This window comes from Mytilus galloprovincialis, chromosome 5, assembly GCF_965363235.1.
Source record: "Mytilus galloprovincialis chromosome 5, xbMytGall1.hap1.1, whole genome shotgun sequence".
Lineage (NCBI taxonomy): Eukaryota > Metazoa > Mollusca > Bivalvia > Mytilida > Mytilidae > Mytilus > Mytilus galloprovincialis.
The window spans coordinates 8441186-8467138 of record NC_134842.1 but is presented as its reverse complement, the minus strand read 5'-3'; the positions used below and the strand labels follow the sequence as shown (position 1 = coordinate 8467138).

General features: G+C 32.4%; 1 protein-coding gene and 1 long non-coding RNA gene across 2 annotated transcripts in view; one reads left to right on the top strand and one right to left on the bottom strand.

The window, feature by feature from the left end:
• The window catches only part of LOC143076988 (hydroxylamine reductase-like), a 50344-nt gene that overhangs the window by 10392 nt on the left and 13999 nt on the right, over nucleotides 1-25953 (top strand). The gene's annotated exons all lie outside the window — the stretch shown is intronic.
• LOC143074306 (uncharacterized) lies at nucleotides 4041-17757 on the bottom strand. The gene is made up of 5 exons (XR_012977786.1): nucleotides 17670-17757; nucleotides 15701-15928; nucleotides 9195-9412; nucleotides 7895-8033; nucleotides 4041-5535 (listed from the first exon to the last, which is right to left on the bottom strand). It is a non-coding gene; the product is annotated as an uncharacterized LOC143074306 (long non-coding RNA).

The following is a 25953-nucleotide window of genomic DNA, read 5'->3' as shown; positions in this document are numbered from 1 at the left end:
ACTAATCGGGGTCACAAACCAAAATTGAGGTTTACGCATCACCTTTTGTAACGTTCATCAGAAATCATATTCACATTCATAATCGATTTTGTGCCAGTAAATGGTTTTCAGTCCACCATTTTCTACATAGAAAATGATGGTTCAAAGTCAGGAATATGACAGTTGATATCCATTCGTGTTATGTGTTTGAACTTTTGATTTTTCTATTTGGTTAGGGACTTTCCTACTGAATTTTCCTCGGAGTTCATTTTTTTTTAGATTTTACTTTCAACTTGAACAGTTGAACCTATCAAATGTATTGGTACCTAAACTATTAACTCCTCGTTCTAGCTGTTCACAGATCCTGCTCCACATGTGGCACCAGGTCAACTAACTGGTGATGGTGTTTTACGAGAAGATGATCCAAGCTTCACTACTTGGAACTCTATATTTAATAGCTCCCTTATTAGTAGCAATCCTCTATAACATAGCTCAGTATCAACATGCAAATCGAACACATTGTGAGGTCATCTAGTTTTATCAATGTCTTGGTGGACTTTTACCTTTTTAAATTTATCTTGGAATTTGATATTTTTGTAAGACTTAAATATCTTACAAACCAACGTTTATAAAAAAAAGCCACAAAGACGTCAGCATATAGGATACCGATCGTGCGAGGGCTGTATAGCCAGTCAAGGTCGTTAAAAACTTCAATCACCATGTAAGGTATAGAAGATATTAAAAACACCATGTCATGTTATGATAGTGCAGTTTTATGCACGTTGATAAAACCCTGCAAACTTAGACTTCAGATAAGTTGTTGAATCATGTTTTCAATTTTTCAAAACATACTGAGAAGTTAACCACAAGGCTGGTATTTACAGTTTAACAAAATTATGAAAAGTCAAAAGCAGTTATCTTTTATGAAGAATCAATTCCTGTATGAATTGCGTGAGCACGATGTGTTAAAATTTATATGTTATAAAGGGCGGTTTTCTATGTTCTGTTTGGGTGTTTTTTTATTTGATAGTCTTTAATGTTTTATTTAAAAATGACTCAAGGGCTACACTTCCAAGAGGCAGGAATACACTAAAATCACGAGGCTGTCAAACCATCCGAAGCATTTTACTCAAAGTCTTTCAAAATGGTGAATGAATTAAACCGAAACAACCAAGCATCTGACATTAACTAAATACCAAAAAGAAAAAGACCCCCCCCCAACCAAATTGAGATAAGTCATGCGACAATCACTGACGACCCTACTTTAAAGGATCACAGGATCAAATGCCAAAGGTTCGATTTTCGATCGGATTAAATAAAGGATATTATTTAGTGTACAGTGGCTCTTTAATATAACTAATCTTGAACTGCTATTTGAAGCAAATTCAAGGTAACGGTTGTTGTTGAAGTAATTTAGCCCATTAGTCCGCACTTCTGTGGTGACATGAATTATCATTGATATGGTCACAGTAATAAAATAACAATTTACAAAACTTAGAATTTTTCTAAAATTTTTAAGAGTTGTCTTTTCAATTATAGATGATCTAAGCTATAGTTTGTAGAATTTTGGGTTCTTTATGATCTTCAACATCGTATTTTATTTTGTCTTTTTAACTTTTGCGGTTCTGACGTCACTGATATGTTTTTCTAAATGAAACGAGGGTCTGGCTGTTTAATATTCAAGCCAAGTATCTGTGATGAGATCAAGTATAGGTTTTTGATACTAGTTTACTCATGTTTCACAAGCAATCATACTCTATCTCATTATTTTCTTTTCCGCTGAAAGTAAACTACAGTATTGAAGTTTAACACAATAAATTCATTCACAAAGTAATGTAGAAAGCCTTTAATTTTTATTTCACATACAGACATATACATATATAAACGTTACGCACGCACATATACACATGTGTAAACGTCATGAAACACACAACTACATAATTTCAACAATTAAAACACATCTAAATTACTAAATTAATCATTTCAATTTCATTACTTTGTAAACAAGAAAGTTAGCCGCATTCATTGCTATTGATAACAGCTTTCCGTCTAGTAGTATCGATGAATTTGGCAACATAATATTTTTCTTTAATTTGTTCATTTAAATGAAAAACATGTCAAGTTAGTTGAAACAAATAAATTAATGTCATTTGAATATCTTTTTCGTTGAGATTTGTTTGCTAGATTGGTATCTTTTTTTTATTTATCCTTCTCACATAAGCCTCATTAAATATAGAAAATTCAGGACTTCAATCATTGGTCTGGTAAGGCAATCGTAATTTTATTAACTCAAAAATAAGAACTTTTCATTTAGATAAAATTGTTATTGAACATTCGTTATTATCATAAAACATGAAAAGAATGTACAGTAAGCGCACTTCTTCAGTCTGTTTGGCACTTTTTTGGGGGAATAATTTTTATCGCTAACTACTGAACATTGAGGAGACAAAAATCAATAAAATAAATTTCGGTTATTAAACTGGTACAACACCAGAGGTTCCTTCATGTTTCATCTTTGGCCGAACGTTAAATAAATGACAGTATCTAGTTGCTGAATAAAATTACGTTCTAATAACAGTACAAGGGATTTTGTTTTATAAAAACTCAAGAGAAAATTCAACACTGAAAGTCCCTTTTCAAAAATGAAAAAAAAACCCATAAAAATTTGAAATGTCACATATTTTCACAACATACAACTAACAATAATAAAAACTTAAAAATTAAAAAATCCAACAATAGCGATTCATAGGAGCAACGGATCAGCATGATGTTTTAATAGCAGCTTTACTATTTCTCTGTACTGTTCTGTACGGCCTGGTTCTCCTTCAGATAAATGATATTGAAAAAATGATCTTTGAAACATGTTGGAAGCTATATACAATGGGGAATCTATATTTCTTTTACAACCGCTAGGTTTAGCATTACAATCTAAAAGTACTCTAACAGTATCGAAGTGTCCATTTTTGGAAGCTATAAACAACGGAGATTCAAAGTCGTTATTACATATGTTTGGATCTGCATTATATGTTAAAAGTGTTTTAACAATATCCATAAGGCCCTTTTCTGAAGCTACAAACAATGGCGTTTCACAAAATACATCACATAAGTTCGGATCAGCATTATATTGTAACAACAATTTGACAGTTTTCAATCTAGTCTGTGGAGTTTGCATGACTAATGAATCGCTTTTTGTACTGTCAGTATCGATCATATTTTGAAAGGGATTTTGATGCATTTGAGCACGCCCAGCTACTGCCTGATATAAAGAACAAACACAATCTTTGTTACAAAGGTTTGGATCAGCCTTATATTTCAATAGCAATTCAACTATTTTTGTGTGACCATGTTTAACAGCAATATAAAGAGGGGATTCGTCAAAATTATTACCCAAATTTGGATTACAGTTATAGTCTAGTAACAACTTCACAATATCAATGTAACCCATGTACGATGCTATAAAAAGCGGAGACTCATATGTTTTGAAAACGAAACGCTCAACGTCTACAATAAGTTTTAAATCTACTTCAGAAATGTTATTTAAAAAAGCAGGAACAGGCTTAAGAATATCATAGTAATCGAATATTATCTCCGTAACATCTTTACCTTTAAGATCATATTCACTGCTTCTGTCTGCACTGATATTGCAAAGATCTGGATCACTTCCATTTACTAACAACAATTCAACAATGGATGTGTAACCATATCTACATGCGACTAATAAGGGCGATTCAGAACTCTCTGTACACATATTGGTATTGCAGTTTACATTTAACAATAGTTTCACAATGTCAATATGGTTTAAATAACAGGCTGCATAAATTGGGGTTTGCTTATGTTTCGTTTGGACATTTGGATCAAACCCATTTTCCAGATATAATTTTACAATATCGGTATGACCAAATACTGAAGCAATGAAAAGAGGGGATACACTGTTTGTAGTAGGTAAATTCCAAACACCCTCTTTTAGAAACAGTGCCACTATTTCAGAACAAGCGCTTGCCGATGCAATGTAAAGAGGGGATACACTGTTTGTAGTAGACATGTTCATAACATCTTCTTTTAGAAGCAGTGCCACTATTTCAGTAAAACCTCTTACCGATGCAATGTGTAAAGGAGAACGTTCCCTGTTATCGCAAATATTTGCATTCGCATGATTTTCTAATAAAAGTTCAGTAATATCCTTGTATCTACCATTTGATGCAAAATAAAGTGGTGTCCTGCCTTCAGCATCACAAATATTAACACTTAAACCTATATCAATTAGCATTTCCACAATTGGGAAATAACCATGACGTGCAACTAAAAGAAGAGGTGAGGATTCAGTATCGGATATACGCAAAAGTTTGTCTCTCATTTCGTCTCTGTTTTTAAAGTATCGAACAAACTTTGCTTGAAAATGTATATTTTTCAACTGTATGTTATCAAAAACATTATCGACACGTCCTTTACATATATCCTGGTACAGTCTATCGAAGTATGAATCTTCAAGGGAAACAGGAACTTTTATCATGCATGATCTTTGTTGAATAGAGCTATTGTCCAAAATAGACTCAAATTGAAAACGATCTCGTATGACTTCAGGATGACCGATTTCAAGACAAAGTTCAAAATATTTTTGTCCGAAAAATTGAACTAGAATATCAAAAATCTTGTCGTGTATCATGCTGTATATATTGTCTGATATTTTTGTAAAACAGCTTATCTGATTCTGTAACACCTGCTTTACAACCACTAAATTGAGAGAAGCTGCATCATAGAAATGTTCAACTATAGTTTCAAGAATTTGTTTGAGATCTGATTGTGAGTTGAGGATTGTGATTGGTATACAGTTATTGTAAACAACAAATAAAAATAAAGTTGCAATGTTTGTTTGATCAATATCATCGTTCAAACGAGAAAGTTCAGAAATTATAGCCTCAATTGGAGAAGAAAAAAAATCTTCAATAGACCCCTTCCTGTTTTTGGCATAAAATTCACACAAAAGGGGGAAACAATCATATTTTGTATATTGTTTCGACTTCTGCAATGCTAATATGTCATTTTCATAAAAAAACATCCTGGCGATATCAAGTTTTTCTTTTTCAGATAAACAACAATATTCTGATGTTAAGTCTACACAGTTAGAAGATAAAATGCCAGTATTTGCGATTATGCGTTCTTTAAATATATAGCTACGACATGTTGCTAAAACTTTGATGCATTTATCTTTTGTTAAATTATCAATGTCTCGATTCAAATCACGCCATTCCGTGACTTTCTGCTTATTCAGGGTATATTTGCCACACATATCATCAAACACAAATACCTGATGATAATCTGGGTTATAATACTTTAGTATATCGTTTGCTTTCTTAGCAGGTATCACTTTATATGACTTTGTATTGCGTAGATAGAGAGCTACATGATGCGCTGATGTAGATTTTCCACAACCTGGAGGGCCTATTATAGATACCACAGCATGCTCGTCAACAGCTTCGATAAGTGTTTGAATTGCTTTTGTTTTTACAACATGTCCATCCTTTTGTGACCATTCTTCCAATAGCTTTTCATTGTTGACTGAAAAATATACATTTTTTAAGATGGAAAATTAACTGTGTGCATTATTAGCGAAAAATCTCGTTTTAGTTCCATGTTTTAAAAATTATTTAAATAAGAAACGTCATGTAACTTAAGGAGTATCTGCAGGTGTGATTGTGTATGATTGTGTAATTGTAGAGAAGTCATTTTATTGCTAGATGAACAATCAACTGATGTTCGAAACGTTACTATAAATGTGTATCTTAAATTTTATTTTATTGAGTTATCTTTGTAGTTTTTTCAAATCACCATTGCCAGAGGGAATATCAATCGTTTGAAACTTGATAGATAATGACTCTGTCATAATCGAATAATACCATTATAAAAGAAGTCGGTGTTAGGACCGTGGTTGTTGCTGTCAATGTATTAATGTAATGTTGATTGGCAACCAGCTTTTGGAGAAGACGTTACTAAGTTGAAAAACTTGTATCTAATCCATTTGTCACTTTTGAACAATAAAATATGTTTAAACTAAAACAGGTCATTGCATTCGTCCGTAAAGTAGATGAAAGGAAAATAATATTTCAAATCACGCAAGAAGAAGAATCTTGTAGTGTACTGTCATAATATTTATGTATGCATTTCTCTGTTCTTAGTGTTCTTGTGTTTGGTTTATACATCTGTTACTTATAATCTTGATAATTGATTATAAGATAACGTTTGTTAAACATTCAATTAACAATCAAACTAATTGCTTTCGTTTTCTTTACATTTCTGGTACACACATTATGTAATCGTTCTAAAACTTATAAGGACACACATAAACAAGGATGTCATTTGCAGTCTTTTGGTTTTATATTTATTCTATTTTTTTCTATATTTAGCTTCTCAAACTTATGGGCTCTGTACAACTGTCACTTATTGTTGAGGCACCAATGCAACTGACGCCCGCCTCCGGTTGTGAAATTTTATTCGTCTGGTTGAAGACCCATTTATGGTCATGGGTTGTTTTTGCTCTTTAGATGGGTTGTTGTCTCTCTGACATATCCCCCTTTTCCATTCTCAATTCTGTCGTATATTTTAAACGAAAAACTAAGGATGAACAATTCAATACTATATTGTATCATGGTGCCGCATGTGGAGCAGGATCTGCTTACCCTTCCGGAGCACCTGAGATCACCCCTAGTTTTTGGTGGGGTTCGTGTTGTTTATTCTTTAGTTTTCTATGTTGTGTCATGTATACTATTGTTTTTCTGTTTGTCTTTTTCATTTTAGCCATGGCGTTGTCAGTTTGTTTTAGATTTATGAGTTTGACTGTCCCTTTGGTATCTTTCGTCCCTCTTTTTGTATCATGGTGAGCCGTCAAGAAAATCTATGATATTACATAAAAGTTTAAAGCGATTTAGCAATTTTCTTATCGTCTTATTAAATAAGAAACGTGAAGGGAATCATCCGCAATGCACCTGTGGAGTGTTTTGTGATGACTTGCTTATGTTATTTAGATACTAATGTGACTAAAATATATAACCGCATAATGTTTGAATACAAATAACAAAATGTATTTGTGTCTTTAGTCCTGGTATCTATGATGAGTTTACTGTATAAACATTAATTTTCGTGGGGTTAAAATTTCGTGGTTTTGTATCCAAAAGTAAGTTTGTGGGGATTAATTTTCGTGGTTTTTAAGTTTAGAAAAAAATTATACAAATGTCACTTTATAATTGACAATACTCAATAAAACTGATGTGAACTTTTGCCGTTGGGAAAAATCAATAATTGCAATTCATAGTAACAGTGAGCACTAATCAAGTGTTGTAACCTGCACATGCTAATTGGCTGTTACACACCTTTGATGTTTTCTCCAAGGACAATGATTATGTATTACAACTTGATGGCATTACAGACGCATTAGACTGTTAAATGACATTGATTGACAGTTCTTGGTGATTATTAATTACTATACAAACAAAGGATTAGGATTATCATCTGACTTAAATAAAACCTTTGAATATCGATGTCTAATCAATTAACCTATTTATTTCATTGTCTGCATTTATGTTCATCAATTATATAATGTCAATAAGATTAAGACAGATCATAAAATAATGTAAATCTACAGTTAAATTTTCGTTGGGGTTTTAATTTCGTGGATAATTCGTATCCACGAAATAAACGAAATTAAATCCCCACGAAAATTTGCAACAATTTTGGTTGGTCAAGTATGTATTCATCCCCATTACTATTATTAATTATGAATATTTTTGATTCGTATTCAATGAGTGGTAAAAAATTCAATAAACCAATCTGAAATGAACGCAATTTGATTTTCTACAATTATTACTTTTAATGCAAATTCTATAAACACAGAATTCGTTAAGTTAATCAAATCTACTTATACCTGCTACGGCTTTTGGTATCATTGGTCTACTGATATGTTTTAGTTCATCTAGGTAAACTTTATCTTTTATATCCATTTCTTTCTTTTTTAAATCGTCACATTGCTGCTGATATTTTGAACCTCCAAGTCTAACAACAGCCTAGTGGATAGTGACAGAAACTCAGGTTAGGAATATCTTTTCGCACACAATGATTTATGTTTCAACAATAAAGAAAATAGTTCATGCATTTTATATAAGAAATTTGTTATAATTTTCTTATGGTTATTCATTTTATTGTTGATGTACTTGTTCTTGTTGTTTAGTGATTCTTAGTTCGCATTTGGATTTACCTTAGGTACTATGTATTTTAATCGTTCTACAAAGTTTTCATAAATGTTCAACGAATCCATGATTGGAAATATAAGCTCTTATCATATACTTAGAGAAAATAACATATATTTTTTACAGTATGATAATAGCATTAAATTAACGTGAATCCCATATTTTTCCGAAATGGTGTTAAGCGGGCTGATATGAAAAATTGATCACATGCTTCGATTATTATCACATGCCTTTCCGTAACGTTACATGTATCACATGGCATTCCGGCTATACTCGGCAAATTCCGGAAAATACTCTTCAATGGTACGTTTTCAGTGAAAAACATTACAAAGTAAGGTACAAAACAATTATTTGTATATTGGAAACTTTATTGTGTAAAATGAAAATGAAAACAAACAAATGATAAAATAAATGCATTTTTAAAAGTTTCAGACATAATCTAGAAAGATATTTTAAAAATGTTGACTTTTCCAAACAGTGTTCATTATGTATACTGTTGAATTATCTGTCCATTGTAAAAGTTTTAATCATATATCTTAGTTCCCTGATACATTTATAAAAATACTATTTATGACAGACTTTTGAGACTATATCATTGCTAGACATTTAAACAGCCTCGGTAGTTTTGTGATAGCGTGTTCACCATGAGTAGGAGAGTTCGTTGTCTCAAACCTCGGCCTTGTTTAATCAAAGACTATATTATTGTTATTTCTTAGTTTCCGCCAAACACGCGCATAAAAGAGTAAGAGCAAAGACTGATTGACTCTGAGGTAATAATATGTCCGGATAAGGTGACATATCTTTCTACAGACTGTTCCCTTGTTAGCTTTTGCGTTCAATATTCGACTCAGAGTATCGGTCTTGTACAAATCAGGATAAATAACTACATTTGATTAAAATGTTTTCGTCCTGAATATGCATATTGAATTGTCGCTGGATGTTGAGTAACCATCTAACAATTCAATGTTAGATACTTACCTGACTAATTTCGTCCCAATACTGATTAAACTCTTGATTTGTTAGGGTTCCTTCATCACAATGCATAACTTTGTTTCTGTACCCCTTTATTCGGGACAAATCTGCCGCTACACTTTTATCACTGCTAGATGGGAAACCATCTTGAATAGTGATTTTAGCAAGATGTCTTAAAAGGCAAATCATCAGTGTTATATCAAATTTCTCTGAACTAACTGCCACTGTAAGTAAACAGATCAATCTTTAAAGAGTAATGTTGACAGCGTAATTACTTTTGTTAATAGAAAACAATAGGACTGCAATATACCTTTCCTCCGCCTCATTTTTAGACCTATACCTCGAAATTGACATAAACAGTCATCTCTGTACCAGAATCTGACAAACGTGACGATATTGAATTTGAAATGATCAATTGCCCCAACTTTAGTAGTAATATACCAACTTCATCTGCATATGGGATATACTTTCAAACTTATTCGGTTTTCAAGAGCTTGCAGCTCCTACTCAGACTTTGTAAAACGTCACCAGTGTCTGAGCAGAAAGTTGATAAACAAGGGGAATGTCAAATAATCTCTCTTTATAGATTATGGGTGTTGTTTATCATCTTAACAACATGTTTTATTAATATTTTATTCTTTCTTAATGTGTATTACTTTTACTGCTTAGTCTGTTTTTATTGATATCCATTTGACGTGGCTCGGTACTTGTATATCCCTTCATTGTGTTATTGTACTATTATAATTCTATGATAATCTTTCATATTTGCTAATGTGCTTTGTTTATATGATTTTTGTAACTATGATACATAAATGACGTGGCCCTGTACTTATAATTCTCATTGTGTTATTGTTCTATTGTAAATTTGTGTATTCTTGTTATTAACTTTTGCTAATATGGTTGGTTTATGTACCATTTTGTGATTTCTTGTTACATATTTGTTTGTTTTTATAATGCTTAAGACTATAACACGATGTTGACCACTGTACTTCTATTTTTTATATGTGTACCTATTATCTATGTTATTTTTGTTCACACATCGTTGTCAATATAATGGAATTTGATGCGACTGTCATACAAGTGAGAGGTTTAACTAGCTTTAAAACAAGGTTTAGCTCACCTTTTTCATATGTAGAAAATGGCTGTACAAAGTCAGGAATATGACAGTTGTTAACGATTCGTTTGGTGTGTTTGAGCTTTTGAATTGGCCATTTGATTAGGGACTTTCCTTTTTGAATTTTCATCGGAGTTCGTTATTTTTTAGGGTAAGTAATTCAAAAGAGTCGATTTGGTGTAATTACAAAAGTGTGTTATTTACAATTTGCTATGATTTCAATCCCCAAAAACATAATTTACAGTGTATTTATACTATTTCGATGGGGAACAGACTAAACTATCCTGCATTGAACGGTCAGACATGAATGCATTTATATAATTAAAAAAATATAAGGCAGGTAACTCTTACATGATGTGCATCATATAATATTGTTACTGGCAAAAAAGAAAATCAGTGTTGTATTGAGACAGATATTAAAAGGAAGAGATGGCGTTGGATTGGCCACGTATAGAGAAAAGGAAATGAGGATATCACCAAGATTGCTTTGAGACACCTGATGGTAGACGGAAAAGAGGGAGGCCAAAAGAGACCTGGCGCAGAACGATAGAATCAGAGATGAAGGACCTTGGGAAAACCTGGAAGGAGATCGAAAAGAAGACAAAAGACAAGCAAATGTGGCGAGTACTGGTTGAGACCTTATGTGCTGACAGGCACGAAGAGGATGAGTGAGTGTGGAAAAAAAGAGAAAAGTTCTCGCACTTTACTGTCTGAAATGCTATAGGGGTAAATTCAGTAAATAAATATACGTCATCAGGGACCGCCCATTTAGGGGAGAGCTTTCTGTATAACACTGAAGTTATATGCTCTTCTGATTGGCAGATAATGTTTGTAATAAATATTTTTTGGTAGATGGATCAAAACTAGAGTTTAAAAAAAAATAAAAAATATATGCTGAATGTACTAATTTTTTCCCCTTCAGGGTTGAAAAGTAATGGGGGTCAGTATAGGAATTCAGTGCGAATATACATTGTTTGTAAACAAGGCCATGTGAATGCCCAAAAATGCCGCATGACCCTATGTTTTTATTGTTGCAAAAGATAGGGGTACATTTGTACTTTCATGAATGATATATGAAAGATTTTAATTTCTAAAGGTAAATCAGGTATAAATTTATTTCCACACATAGATTAGCATTAAAGTCAATGAGAGATTTTTTTTACTGAATTTACCCCTATAGGAAAATATGGGCTTTTTCACTGTACTTGTCCAAGTCCACACAATAATCACAAAACTCATTTCCTGTAAATGTTAATGTAATGGAAGGATTTTGGAACCAACCATTTAAAGCTGTTTTTTACACAAATTTCTATCTTTAACTGCGGCTATCCAGGATGAACTCAGTGTACTGTGAGAGAAGCATGAAGTATATTGTAAAAATCAGTTTTTGTGTCCAGATTGAAAGAATTAATAGAATTTACAATTGAGAGTTATGATATCAATGAAAGGCATAAATATTCTCCCCATTTACATAACATTTTGCACATATTTCTCCTCATAATGTATGAAATCATATGAAAAAAAATGGATTACCTCCCTTTGACATAGTATTTTTTTTAGCTGTGTTCCCCATGTTAAGTTGTAGAACAAGTGGTAAATAAGCACTTTTCTAGTATTTTAACATTCGACTAATCTGACCGCATGAAGGTATTCATTTATTTTTACACAACGTCTTCCGTTTCTTTATTGAAAGAATATACTAGACAAGTTTTCATGATTACAGGTCCTTCATCCATGAAGCAAGTGTTGAAATGTTTGTAATTGGATTTTTATTTTTAATAATTTGCTTTTAAATATTCTAAATTGTTACTTCAATCTCCCAAATGTAAAGTTTGGTCATACCTAATCTTATTTTTTTTATATTTGGCCGTTTTTTCTACTTCAGTTCTAGCTGTCTAGTTTTGGCGAAGAACCCATCCTGATGTTGGGGTAACAGGAATTTCTGCAGAGTGATTGTCAATGACATTTTGTGAAATTTACAAGTAATTAAAACACAGATTTAGTATAATGAAACATAATTGTTGTTTTATTTGGTATAAAACTGCTGAAAAAAGCCTTTGAAAAGTCTTTTTGTGGTCTTTTCATGGTATTTAACCAAAAACTTCCATATAAGGAAAAAACTAACTAAGAGTACACCAAGACTTTAGTTTCTAGATGTACTTGCAATACTAGTCAAAGCAAACACAGAAAACAATTCATATTTATTAAACATAGTATTTTACACCATTCTTTTAAAAACAGTCAATGTGCAACTTTATATACCAAATATACATTGGCCACAGTATGGGCTGTAGTATAAATTTTGCTCTATCTTTACAAATTCAGCATTTATGAAGGTTGTATTAAAACTGGAACTTGAAAATTGGATACATTACATGTTTATTACAAAAAAAGTTGGAAAAGAAGTAAAAAAGTCCCATATAGGGGTAAATTCAGTAAATAAATATACGTCATCAGGGACCGCCCATTTAGGGGAGAGCTTTCTGTATAACACTGAAGTTATATGCTAATCTGATTGGCAGATAATGTTTGTAATAAATATTTTTTGGTAGATGGATCAAAACTAGAGTTGAAAACAAATAAAAAATATATGCTGAATGTACTAATTTTTTCCCCTTCAGGGTTGAAAAGTATTGGGGGTCAGTATAGGAATTCAGTGCGAATCTACATTGTTTGTAAACAAGGCCATGTGAATGCCCAAAAATGCCGCATGACCCTATGTTTTTATTGTTGCAAAAGATAGGGCTACATTTGTACTTTCATGAATGATATATGAAAGATTTTAATTTCTAAAGGTAAATCAGGTATAAATTTATTTCCACACATAGATTAGCATTTAAGTCAATGGGAGATTTTTTACTGAATTTACCCCTATATAAACTTGATTCTGGTAATGTATACCACTCTAAGTGGTTTAATTGTGTAACAGATATATTATCTGGATGTGGTTTCATTAATGCCTGGAATAATCAATATATAGATACAAATGTGAAACAGTATTACCACAATTTGTTTGTAAATGAATGGAAGGCTCAGATATTTAATACGTCAAAATGTTTACATTATAGAATGTACAAGTCTGAGTTTGGTTTTGAAGATTATTTAACTACATTGCCTTTTGATCTAAGAATGAATTTGTGTAAATAAAAGTGCAGTAGTCATAGGTTACCTATTGCATGTGCTAGATTTTATAGCATTGATAGATTAGAAAGAATATGTGATTTATGTAACATAAATGTGCTAGGAGATGAGTTTCATTACATATATGATTGTACTTTCTTTAATGCAGCACGGCTGAAATTTTTGCCTGCAGATATTTGTAAAATTAAAAATACTATGAGTTTCTCTAATCTAATGAACAGCAAAGATAAATTTGTTCTTGTTGGCTTAGCCAAGTGTTGTAAAATTGTAAAGTCAATTTACAAATGATATTTACCTTCCCATTTATTCATGCATTTGTAAATATGTTTGTTCATGTATTATTTCTTATTTGTTACATTTTTGTACTATCATGCCTCGTGTGAGGCCTTTAGTGACATAAAATGTTTCAATAAAATGTTTAAATGTTTCAATAGATGGCCATAACACTGGAATACAATATGTTATAAATAGTATTATTCGTTTTTCATTACTTTTTGATTGAATAGCAAACTTAATTTACGTACAAAGTATTTTCGTAATATCGCTACACACTTCAGAAGAATAATATCGATACCTTGAATTATATCTATGTATAAATAGCAATTTATATGAAATTTGTCAAGAGAGTTAATCATGTACAGAATGGTAAACCCACTAGGTGGTTCAAATGTTAATAAGCAGATTTTTTTTTGAACTAATGCAAAATGTAATCAATGAAACTATAGCAGACGGTGGGCCCTAAAGTATTGTAAAAAGAGGGATTCTAAAATATGTGAGACTCAGCAACATATAAATGTGAATAAGTGAAATGTTACAATATTTAAAAAAAATCAGATTTTTAACTAATTTGTTTTTATTAAATAGTTATCAAACCAATACCACTGTTATATACGTTTTATTTCATACTATTAACAAGCGAGTATATTTTCCATCTGGCCTAAAGTTTTCCCCTTTTTATTTTGAATAAGTGTTATTTAAAGCTCCCTTCTGCATTTGGTTAATTCAAGTTTTGTATATCCTATTATTATTGAAGTGAAAGAATTTAATTATTTTATTCCTATCAATTTAAGGTGCGATCGGGACCAGCATTCAACACTGCATAGCTACATTCTATCATAATTTTTGAAACAGCCAACTATACAAAATAGCTCCTGCCACATAAAAGCGAAAAAAGGTGCACAATATATAATAAATATTTCAAATGACTAGCTACATATTATCTTTTGAAATATCTTATTGATTTTTTCGTAAGTGTAATTGTTTTTTTGAAGGAAAATGCTATTTATTAAAGGTACTACTATTCCCTTTCAGTTTGCCTGCTTAAGACTTGATTACAGTCTTAATATGAAAAAAGAAAGCAGTTGCTGTATGATTGCCAATGAGACAACTCTCCACCAGATACCAAATGACAAAAAGTGAAATCATTGTAGGCCTCTGACAGTGAGCAGAAACAAGTTTGCATAGTAAGCTACATGTAAAAAAAAACCCAAAAATCACAACTAGACTGAAATCCGACTAGTAATTAAAAAAGGATTTATAATTTCAATATTCAAATCGCCTCAGATGATCGCGTATGTCAAATTCGAGGTACAAGTCTAAAAACGAGGCGGAGAAAGTCATGTTGGTCGTTTCTTTAATTTTTAGTCCTTGGGGCATATATTAATGGAATCCAATCTGAAAAGATTGGTAATGGAAGAACATTAATATATCTGAATGTAAAATTTAATGATCCGGCTTCTGGCAACAATACAACTTTATAAAAAAAAGATGAGTAGATAGTTCTTATAATGTGTTTTCAAAAATGAAAAATAAAAATTGAGGTCACGGGACTGATCATTTTTAAATGAATAATAAAATAAGTAAATCCATATACACATTCATTTCTAAAATTTACATAGCCTGATTTATTTCACTCTAATATGGAAACGAAATGAATAAAACAAAAATAATGTTGCATTTGTAAAACACAAAAAAAAAACCTAAGGAATAATTTAAACTTCTCACATATTTGCACCATTGACCGATTTTGTTCTGCAATTTTCACTCCAAGATGGCGAAAGACGACCGATATACATGAACAAGGTAAATTTATTATTTATTACTATTTAGTTGATAAACTTGTAAAAGTAACAAATTAAAAACATACTTCATGGTGAAGCAAGTTTTTTTTGTGTCCAGTTCCTATGTATGTAAATTAAATTGTGAATTGTGAAAACAAAATCTGCACTCCTGGCAAGTTGTTATAATAAACATATACCTGAAATAGGGAACATCAATTCCCATTGACGTCTCTCAATGATGTGTTTCTTCCGCAAATCATCTAATACCTTATAATTACGATTGAGTTCAGTTTTCAACTTTGTTGGGTGGAATTCAATGTTGAATGTATCCCTCACAGCTAGTCTTGCGACTTGAAATAGTAAATGAACTATTCGTAAGAAGCAAATTTCTTCAATAGTCATTTCCCTTGGCATATCTTCCATACCTGTAAAACAAGTGGACATTGTATAACACTTGGAAAATGTAATGATTCTAGAAAACTCAACAAAACACTTATGAATGACCTTACTAAAATCAGTTATAATCTCATTTCATCTAGAAGGGTAGGCAATCTCAGACCAAATTATGTCACCTATCATCATGCTTATTTCAAAAAACAATCCGTGCCATTTGGTTATGTGACAAACTAGTAAAGTAGGACATAAATATGATTAAGACAAGAAGAACATAAAGTGCTCATCTCTTCGTGGTTGTCTTTGGTTGGTGTCAAAAATTGTTCATCTGCATCTGCATTGATCTACTTTTGCATAACCCCGGGCGTTTTTTGTATATGATGTTTATGCATCACGAAAAAAATCATCTGAAATTGTATACTTCCTTGTCTTTTGGTCTGACGTAGATATTTGTCTCATCGACAATAATATCACATACCCTTGTTTTTATTAAATTTGTACTATAAAAACTTGTTCGGACGTTGTTAACATTTCGGCATACAAATACTTAGCCTCAAAAGATAAAAGATAAAAGTTTTGTTTAAGAATGATTTAACTTCCTGTTACCACTTATTGCTTATTCATTTACCTTTTCTTTTCCATGTTTTCTGGTCTGTGCGTGCGTCCGTCCGTCCTTCCGTCTGTCCGTCCTTCCGTCCGTTCGTTCGTTCAGGTTAAAGTTTTTGGTCAAGGTAGTTTATGATGAAGTTGAAGTCCAATCAACTTCAAACTTAGTACACATGTTCACTATGATATGATCTTTCTAATTTAATTGCCAAATTAGACTTTTGACCCCAATTTCACGGTCCACTGAACATAGAAAATGATAGTGCAAGTTTCAGGTTAAAGTTTTTGGTCAAGGTAGTTTTTGATTTCTTTGAAGTCCAATCAACTTCAAACTTAGTACACATGTTCACTATGATATGATCTTTCTAATTTAATTGCCAAATTAGACTTTTGACCCCAATTTCACAGTCCACTGAACATAGAAAATGATAGTGCAAGTTTCAGGTTAAAGTTTTTGGTCAAGGTAGTTGTTGATGAAGTTGTAGTCCAAACAACTTAAGACTTAGTACACATGTACACTATGATATGATCTTTCTAATTTAATTGCCAAATCATACTTTTGATCCCAATTTCACGGTCCACTGAACATAGAAAATGATAGTGCAAGTTTCAGGTTAAAGTTTTTGGTCAAGGTAGTTTTAAATTTAGTTGAAGTCCAATCAACTGGAAACTTTGTACACATGTTCCTTAGGTTATGATCTTTCTAATTTAAATGCCAAATTATATGTTTTATCCCAATTTCACGGTCCACTTAACATAGAAAATGATAATGGGAGTGGGGCATCCGTGTACTATGGACACATTCTTGTTTATATCTCAATAAATCTACAATGGAGTATCACGTTGGCCTGGTTGAATGATCACAATAAACATAAACGTAACGGTTGACTCTTCAATTTAGATTTTAAATGTCTAAACAATAAGTAAATACATCATTATTGATATTAAATTCCAGACCCTTGCCTTTAATTGCAAATCCTGTCTCGATGCTCTAAAAGACGGATAGAAAGCTTCACAAATAAAATGACTTCCATTTAAAAACAAAAACTTCCTTGTTACACACTTGTATATGGGATAAAGATTTACATAACAATATCGTTATGACAATTGACACACACATTTCTTTATTATACCACCAAACAGTGTGTTTTAAACTTAAATTCTTACCTTGAGTTATTCAGTTTACATTAAATACTAATATGTTATCATACAAATATGGTAAATTGCAATATGTCAGGGTAGACAGTAATACTTATATGATATCTTTTTGTACTCTGGATGGGTGGTATCGTTATCTATATCTTTTTGATTGGACGCTATTTAAATATTAAAAGCCTTGACCCGATGACGAAACATTGATATACTTAAGCTTCGATTGCCCAATCCTATAGGTAATCAGAGCATTTTCGAAATGGTATATGAAAGAAGTTTCCGTATCGTTAAAGCTTATCGTTTGTGGACTATAAATCAAAATTATCACAAACTAAAACCCCAATAACAAAGTCCTGATGTTTTTTTTCATATGAATACCTGGCATATTTATGTGACTTGATACAGGCATTTTTAAATGTAAAAACTGGTGAATTGAATCTGGTTTTAAAGCGCTAAACCTCTAACTTGTACGAAATGCATATATTCTGAAATTTATACCGATCACATTTACTGTGAACATTGCAACAGACCGTGTAACTAAATAATGTTTCTACCGTCATTGTTGACATTTCATCAAGTGTACAGCCACTGATATTGGAATAAGATGTCTAATACACTTGTATATTAAATTTATCTTTTGATAACAATTTTCAAATGTTTTGTTTTAGTTAGAGCTGGTGTAATTGCTTCGAAATAAGGAGACTCGATTGCTAGGAACTAGGTCTTCCCCCATCACACTTTCAGATACAAACTGTATTTTATATTGTATTAACTTGGTAACTTGGTGTCTTTTTTTCTGATAAGATTAGTTAAATGCCTGAACGTATTATGCAGTTATACATTTTTATATTTGCTTTCAATCCTAAAACAATTTTTTAAATCCTCATATATTGCAATATATTTGCTTCTGTATTATTTAGTTTGTGTAAGGTCATACCTAACGGTTGTTTGGTTGTGTTCATAAGCGTCGCCTATGACAATCTTCCAGACGGAACTTTTTTCAAAAATGTAAAAGAAGACATTTGTTTTTATTAATACGTAAAGACGCAGCATTTTTTTTTGAATTTCATGCGTCCGAAGCACTGTTCGGGATTTACCTTCATCAGTAACGCTCAAATCAAAATATTTGTAAGCAAATAATTATTAATGTTTGCATTCTCGGCAAACTATCTAAACATAGTTTTACAATATCCTATCCCCATCGCCTCCAAAAAAACAAAGAATTAAAAGATAATAAAGTAAAGTAAAACAAGAGTTTATATTGCTTTTAATCGTGAAGTCATAGTAATTCTTTCAATGCAGGTCAACAGTTGACATATAAATACAAATGTATATCATCCGCTTTATATACTTTGCTTGCAAAAGTAGTAGATAAAGACAGTAAAAAAGTAGTTTACAATTGTTCAAATGTCAATAAATCTACAATATGTCCTTTATAATATACTTAACACCGGTACAGCGTACCGGTGAAACCAATTTCAAGTTTTTTTTGGGACATTTAGACTTGTTTAATCGCCATTTTCTGACTTACAGATGTGGTTGAGGGCTCAAATTAATCCTCAGATAACCAGCAATGCGATTTAATATGCATCAAATCTCTATCATTATTAGTTAATAAAAAAGTCGCCCCTTACTGATGTGTAATTTTTCTGTAAAAACCATTTATTTTTCTTCGAATTTTGAGGGATATTCTCAAAAAGAAGTGCAAAGAAAACTGCTCTTTTAAGAGGATTTATGTCTTTTTTGAATAACTGTGCAGTGAGTTTTTGAAGAATAGTATTAAACTAATAGTTCTTACTTGTACACTAGTTGCAAATGTAATTTTTAGTGTAGCAGCGCAATCACAAACTTGAATTACGCTAAAATCTGAAGTCATTTCTTAAAGAGATTATGAGAAAAGAGACAAAAACCGCTAAAATATTCTGAATTGTTTTTGCAAAGTTAAAATAGATGTAACAAAACATGGTCTCGTAAGTGTTGCGGTATACTAAAGTTGAAAAAGCTTTTGTATGAATAAAGGAACATGTATATTTCAATGAAAAAATGACAGTTTAAAGAGTGGATTTCTCCTAGATTTGCGTAAAAATCATGCATTTAGCAACAAACAATTATCATCTGAACACTTAATTCCAAAAAGAAAACAAACTAGGTGAGAATCTTTATATATTTTTTTTAATTTCTTCCGTATTAGTAGACTTAAGTACTTAAATTTCGATAAATACACTACAAGGCCAGTGGCGCAGGGGTACGCTGATCCCTCCCAAGGCGCTAAGATTGAGAGTTCGAATCTCACTGCCGGAGTTGGAAAAATAATTTCCTATATTAAATGTAAATGTAAATGAACTTAACTTAACTTTACTTAACTTTCAATTTCAAAAAGGAAACCTAAGAATTTTTTTTTAAAAGAATGTGTGTGTGCAAAATTGCCCCCCCTTTTTTACCCCCTTTGCTCCATCGGGCTCGGTCACGGGTGTCCCAGATCAAGCTAGCATTGGTAATTCAATGAATTTTCCCTTGTAAAATCAAAGTTTATGTTGCTGATTGATTGAAAACGAATTAGACAAATAACTAGGGTCCAAGTTTGAAATCGGACAAAAAGAGCGTCTAAAATCAATTATTTTGAATGTTACGGACATCGATATTTCAAAGCCTATAGCACGTTATGCGTCTATTTATACCACTATGATAACTTATATGGCTTCAACAGACTCGAGGCATTGTGTTTCCATCAAAACCTGACCCTATTAGCCCACCAATATGTCTCTGCGTGACTTTTTGCCCAAGGATTTCGTATTTTTTCACTTTTCCTCCAACGGTCACGTGACTTTTGGAAATATACCACGTGACAAAATGACGAATTATCTTCAAACTTAATTTTTTGAAATATTTTACCAATTATCATTCATTTGAGCCCAACATGGCATGTGTATGACCATTGATGCGAATTCTGTATTCATTTAAACTTCGATAATGTATTTTCGATAAGTAAAGGTCTAAAATGCATGAAAGGGAAAGGGTTTAAGAATTCCATTAGTACAGGCGCATAGCTCTGGAGTGAAGCACAATGGGCGGACTAAAGTGCCTTGCTATCGGCATGACTTGAATTTTCTTGATTCAATAAAAAAAGTATTTTGATATTTAATAATTTCGCTAAAAGGATATATAAACCTTACTCGAATCATATTTATAGTTAAAACAATCCTCGATAACAAGCTATATTGCAAAATCTATGGTTACTTAGTCGACTCGTCATATGTCGCTCTTTTTGGAGGTTAAGACAATTTAGAATTTTATTCGACTGGTTATCACATAAGCAACACGATTGTTGCCACATGTGGAGCAGGGTCTGCTTACACTTCCAGAGCACCTGAGATCATCCCTAGTTTTTGGTGGGGTTCGTGTTGTTTATTCGTTAGTTTTCTATGATGTTTCATGTGTACTATTGTTTGTCTGTTTGTCTTTTTCATTTTTAGCCATGGCGTTGTCAGTTTATTTTAAATTTATGAGTTTGACTGTCCCTTTGGTATCTTTCGTCCCTCTTTTAAACAAGGGAGAGGTTAAGCTAGCTATAACACAAGGTTTAATCCACCATTTTCTATTTACGAAAATGTCATGAATATTACAACTATTGTCCATTTGTGACTTCTATTTGTCTTCGAAACCGATTTATCAGACAGAACAGAAAGTATTGAAACAGTGAAAAAATAATTCGAAAGAGGTTCGTAATGACACGTGTTCTAACTTTTATCCTGTTTATTCTGTCAATAATCATAAACGGCTCCATCTCTTTTATGTTCAAATTCATATTACGTTTGTCATAAAACAATTTTTAATCCAATATTTTCTACAAAAGAAAATGTCCGTACGAAGCCAGGAATATTATAATTGTTATCCTTTTGTTTGACGAGTTTAAGCTTTTGATATATGCATTCGATCAGGGAATTTCCGTTTTTACTTTTCCTCGAGGTTCGATATTTTTGTTATTTTTCTTTTTGGTGCAGTTAAATAAGTACCATGTATGATATTGTAAATGATTGTAATCGTAATAAGTCTCTGTGTTTTAGATTTGGATTTTGCCGTTTGATCATAAACTTTTCATTTTGAATTTCCTCGGAGTTAGGTATTTTTACAATTTTATTTTTATGGGAAACTTCAGATTCCAATAAAAATGTCTCAACTATGCGTGAAAATTGCATCATAAATTCAGTACCAAAATTAAAATTGTATACGATTGACGCGCATTTCATCTAAGCAGACTCTTATTGAGAGTTAGACCATATCAGTAAAATTTTATGTCAACACAATACTGCTTAAACTGACCATAGATACAAATGTACCAATATTTGATAAAAAAAAAAGAAGTCGGCAGCACGTTTTTGTCACAGCCAGGTCTTAATTGAAAATAATTTTGTAAAAAAACAATAATGGTAAGTCTAACATTTCAAACAATTATCTTATATATAAAAACATGCATGATGTAAAAAATATCCATGATACGATTAAAATTTTAGTGATACTACTAAGGATTTGATTCGAAAAGTATTAATAAAAGTTACTTTATTCAACGCAAGGGACATTGTTTTCATTTGAACCTACAGCTGATGTTTTGGATAATTTGAGTGATGTACCTGAAGTAAAATGCATCAGAAACTAGACTATTTAAAGCAGTGTTCGTCATAAGGACAGTGCTACGGAAACGAACAAAATATCACTACGCATCGTTGATAAGACGGTCTATAAGTGAAAAACAGTGAAAAAATGACATTTGACCTATACCTATACGCGTCTAATTCCTTATACAAGTATAAGAACACTCGAAGGTAGGACCGTAAGAGTAAAAGTAAAATGACAACAACAAAAAAACTAACTCAACACCAACAGCTCAAACATATTAAACAAATCAAAAAGCTGATGTTACAAGCACGACTGAGGTACAGGAGAAGGACCAGCGAGGCGGCTGATGTTACAAGCCCGACTGAGGTACAGGAGAAGGACAAGCGAGGCGGCTGATGTTACAAGCCCGACTGAGGTAAAGGAGAAGGACCAGCCAGGCGGCTGATGTTACAAGCCTGACTGAGGTACAGGAGAAGGACCAGCGAGGCGGCTGATGTTACAAGCCCGACTGAGGTACAGGAGAAGGACAAGTGAGGCTGCTGATGTTACACGCCTGACTGAGGTACAGGAGAAGGACAAGTGAGGCGGCTGATGTTACAAGCCTGACTGAGGTACAGGAGAAGGACAAGTGAGGCGGCTGATGTTACATGCCTGACTGAGGTACAGGAGAAGGACCAGCCAGGCGGCTGATGTTACAAGCCTGACTGAGGTACAGGAGAAGGACCAGCGAGGCAGCTGATGTTACAAGCCTGACTGAGGTACAGGAGAAGGACCAGCCAGGCGGCTGATGTTACAAGCCTGACTGAGGTACAGGAGAAGGACCAGCGAGGCAGCTGATGTTACAAGCCTGACTGAGGTACAGGAGAAGGACCAGCGAGGCGGCTGATGTTACAAACCTGACTGAGGTACAGGAGAAGGACCAGCGAGGCAGCTGATGTTACAAGCCTGACTGAGGTACAGGAGAAGGACCAGCGAGGCGGCTGATGTTACAAACCCGACTGAGGTACAGGAGAAGGACCAGCGAGGCGGCTGATGTTACAAGCCCGACTGAGGTACAGGAGAAGGACCAGCGAGGCGGTTGATGTTACAAGCCCGACTGAGGTACAGGAGAAGGACCAGCCAGGCGGCTGATGTTACAAGCCCGACTGAGGTACAGAAGAAGGACCAGCGAGGCGGCTGATGTTACAAGCCCGACTGAGGTACAGGAGAAGGACCAGCGAGGCGACTGATAATTCACAAGCATTTTAAATAATGATGGATATTGTATTAATCGCCCTTTCACGTTCAGAGAGACATTTGGTTCAACCAAAGGTTAGTAAAACAAAGCCATATACTCAATATCTGCTCTTTCTACAGAAGATAAAGGTTTTAACCCAAGGATTTGTAAGGAAGTTTATCTGATGCATCTATATATATGCTGAGCCGAGATTGTGAGATTATAGAATTAAATTATTATGCAAAACCCAAGCAGATTATTATTATATTATACGTTGTGGATCATTGCATATATTTGTAGCCTGTTAAGATGTATTATTCAGCTGGTGACAAGTATATTAAAAGCAAAAGCTAAATATGTTTGTTTTTATACTTAATTGAATCTGATTATTTCATTGTTTTCAGTATCATCGATTTATTTAGAACCGGTATTTTAATAGCAAAATTCGAAGAACAAACATTTAGGATTCAGGAACTGTTTTCTGTAATTAACAATTTTTTTAACAATTGTTAAATAGTGTAACAAAGGCAATGTAAAACATGGAACTAAAAATTGCTGTTCTTTCCTGTTACTTAAGTGAATCAATTTAAAAAAAGTTTCTAATGGGAATTAGGAATAAGTTAAAGAGACTAGTTGTGATTTACAAGTATATCTTACAATATTTGATCAAATGAAAATTATTTGTTTTAGACTTTACAATACAAAAGTTTAAAAAATATACTAAAATATAGTCCGATATATCGGTAACTAGGAAATAATCTTGAGTAATAGGACATAGTTGGTAACAGGAATGAATGCATTAGTTTTAAAACACCAGTACTATATTATCTAGAAGCAGGACACACTTCCTAAAGTAAGATAGTCTGTCTCTTTTCCGGTTAGGCCGATGCCTTAAGAAAGTTTATTGCTATAGCAAGCTATACCAAACTTTCCGAAAATGGTAGGTATATATTAAAATTTGTCTATTTATATAAACCTTGAATACAAAAAATATCAAGATACTCAAATAGATCGTCGAATTGTTTTGAAAAAAAGTATAAAAATTGGAAATGATTGAAGAATATATGTTTTTGCTGTTTTCCAACTTCACCCTTCTTGACAATTCATCGCATTCTCTTGCTCAACACTAAGCATACACTTTTTCTATATATAATTAATTTTGATTACAATGCGTACATAGTTATAATGTATCTGACAGATGAGTATTTTCAGTATTTGTCATGTTTTGAGGGATTGTAGAAACCTTTTTTATTTTAATTCTGACAATCAATTTCATACAACAAACCAATCAACGATGATGCTGTAGAACTAAATAGTATATTCGGAATCAAAGTTTTATTAATACCTTTTTAACGTTCATATAAATGTTAAAAATATATGAAAATCATATAGTGACATATTTAGTTCTCCCAGTTTGTTAATAAGCTGTAACATAATTAATGACTAAAATTTTCCATACAATCAAAGTCTCTTTCGGGATTTTTTCCACATGTTTCTTAATTTACAGCCATGTTTTCATGGAAAGTTCAGTTGGAAACGTGACTAATATTTTAATGATAAATAACCATTTGACTATATCAAACTGATATCTGGTGCTGACAATTTTACATAATCTCTCGGAGTCACAAATGCCAGTGATCTTTAATTGAACAGTAGATGTTATAATCATAGAATCCGATGGACACGTGTATACAATCTTTAACAATAGATGTTATAATCATAGAATCAGATGGACACGTTATAGACACGTGTATACAATCTTCATAAGGAAAGTCGCTTTAAACTGATAGTTAATATCAATAGGCAAGTCTACTATGAAAGCTTTTAAAGTGTGTTGAGACTGCTATCATCATGTGTCTTTTAGTTTAGTACGGAGAATTTCTATGCTTTGTGCAATGACACTTGTCTAATAAGCAACAGAATGGTTCTTAAATTTGAATACAACTTGGTTGTACTATCGAAACTGAAATCATGGGAAGATAGTTTAGTTGCATCGTATCTTGTATTTGTTGGTAAATAATTATTGATGTTTTATGCAACAAAACATACAATATATATATTTAAGTTACAATTAACTGTCACTCCATAGTTTTCATTAATTCTTACTATAAGATATATACGACATACGCAAACTTAAAATCATTAAACAGTAAGCACACACATTAATTAATGTAATAATGCCATATTTTACAAAAGACAAACAAATTCATCGATAGAAACAAATATTGCAAATTTGTATTCATAGATTGAACGCCTATTTTCGTTTTCCTTATTTTAAAACTTCTGGTATTGTAAGTTTACTGATTAAGAACGTGTTCTCTAATGGATATTTTTAAAAGAATAAATAATTTACACAACACCCTAAAACATAACCCTTTTCTCTTGTCACGGTTTGGTTTCAGCTTTGGTCCTTTTTGGTTTATTAGGACAACAACGTTTGTATTGAACTAATGTATCGATATTGTATAC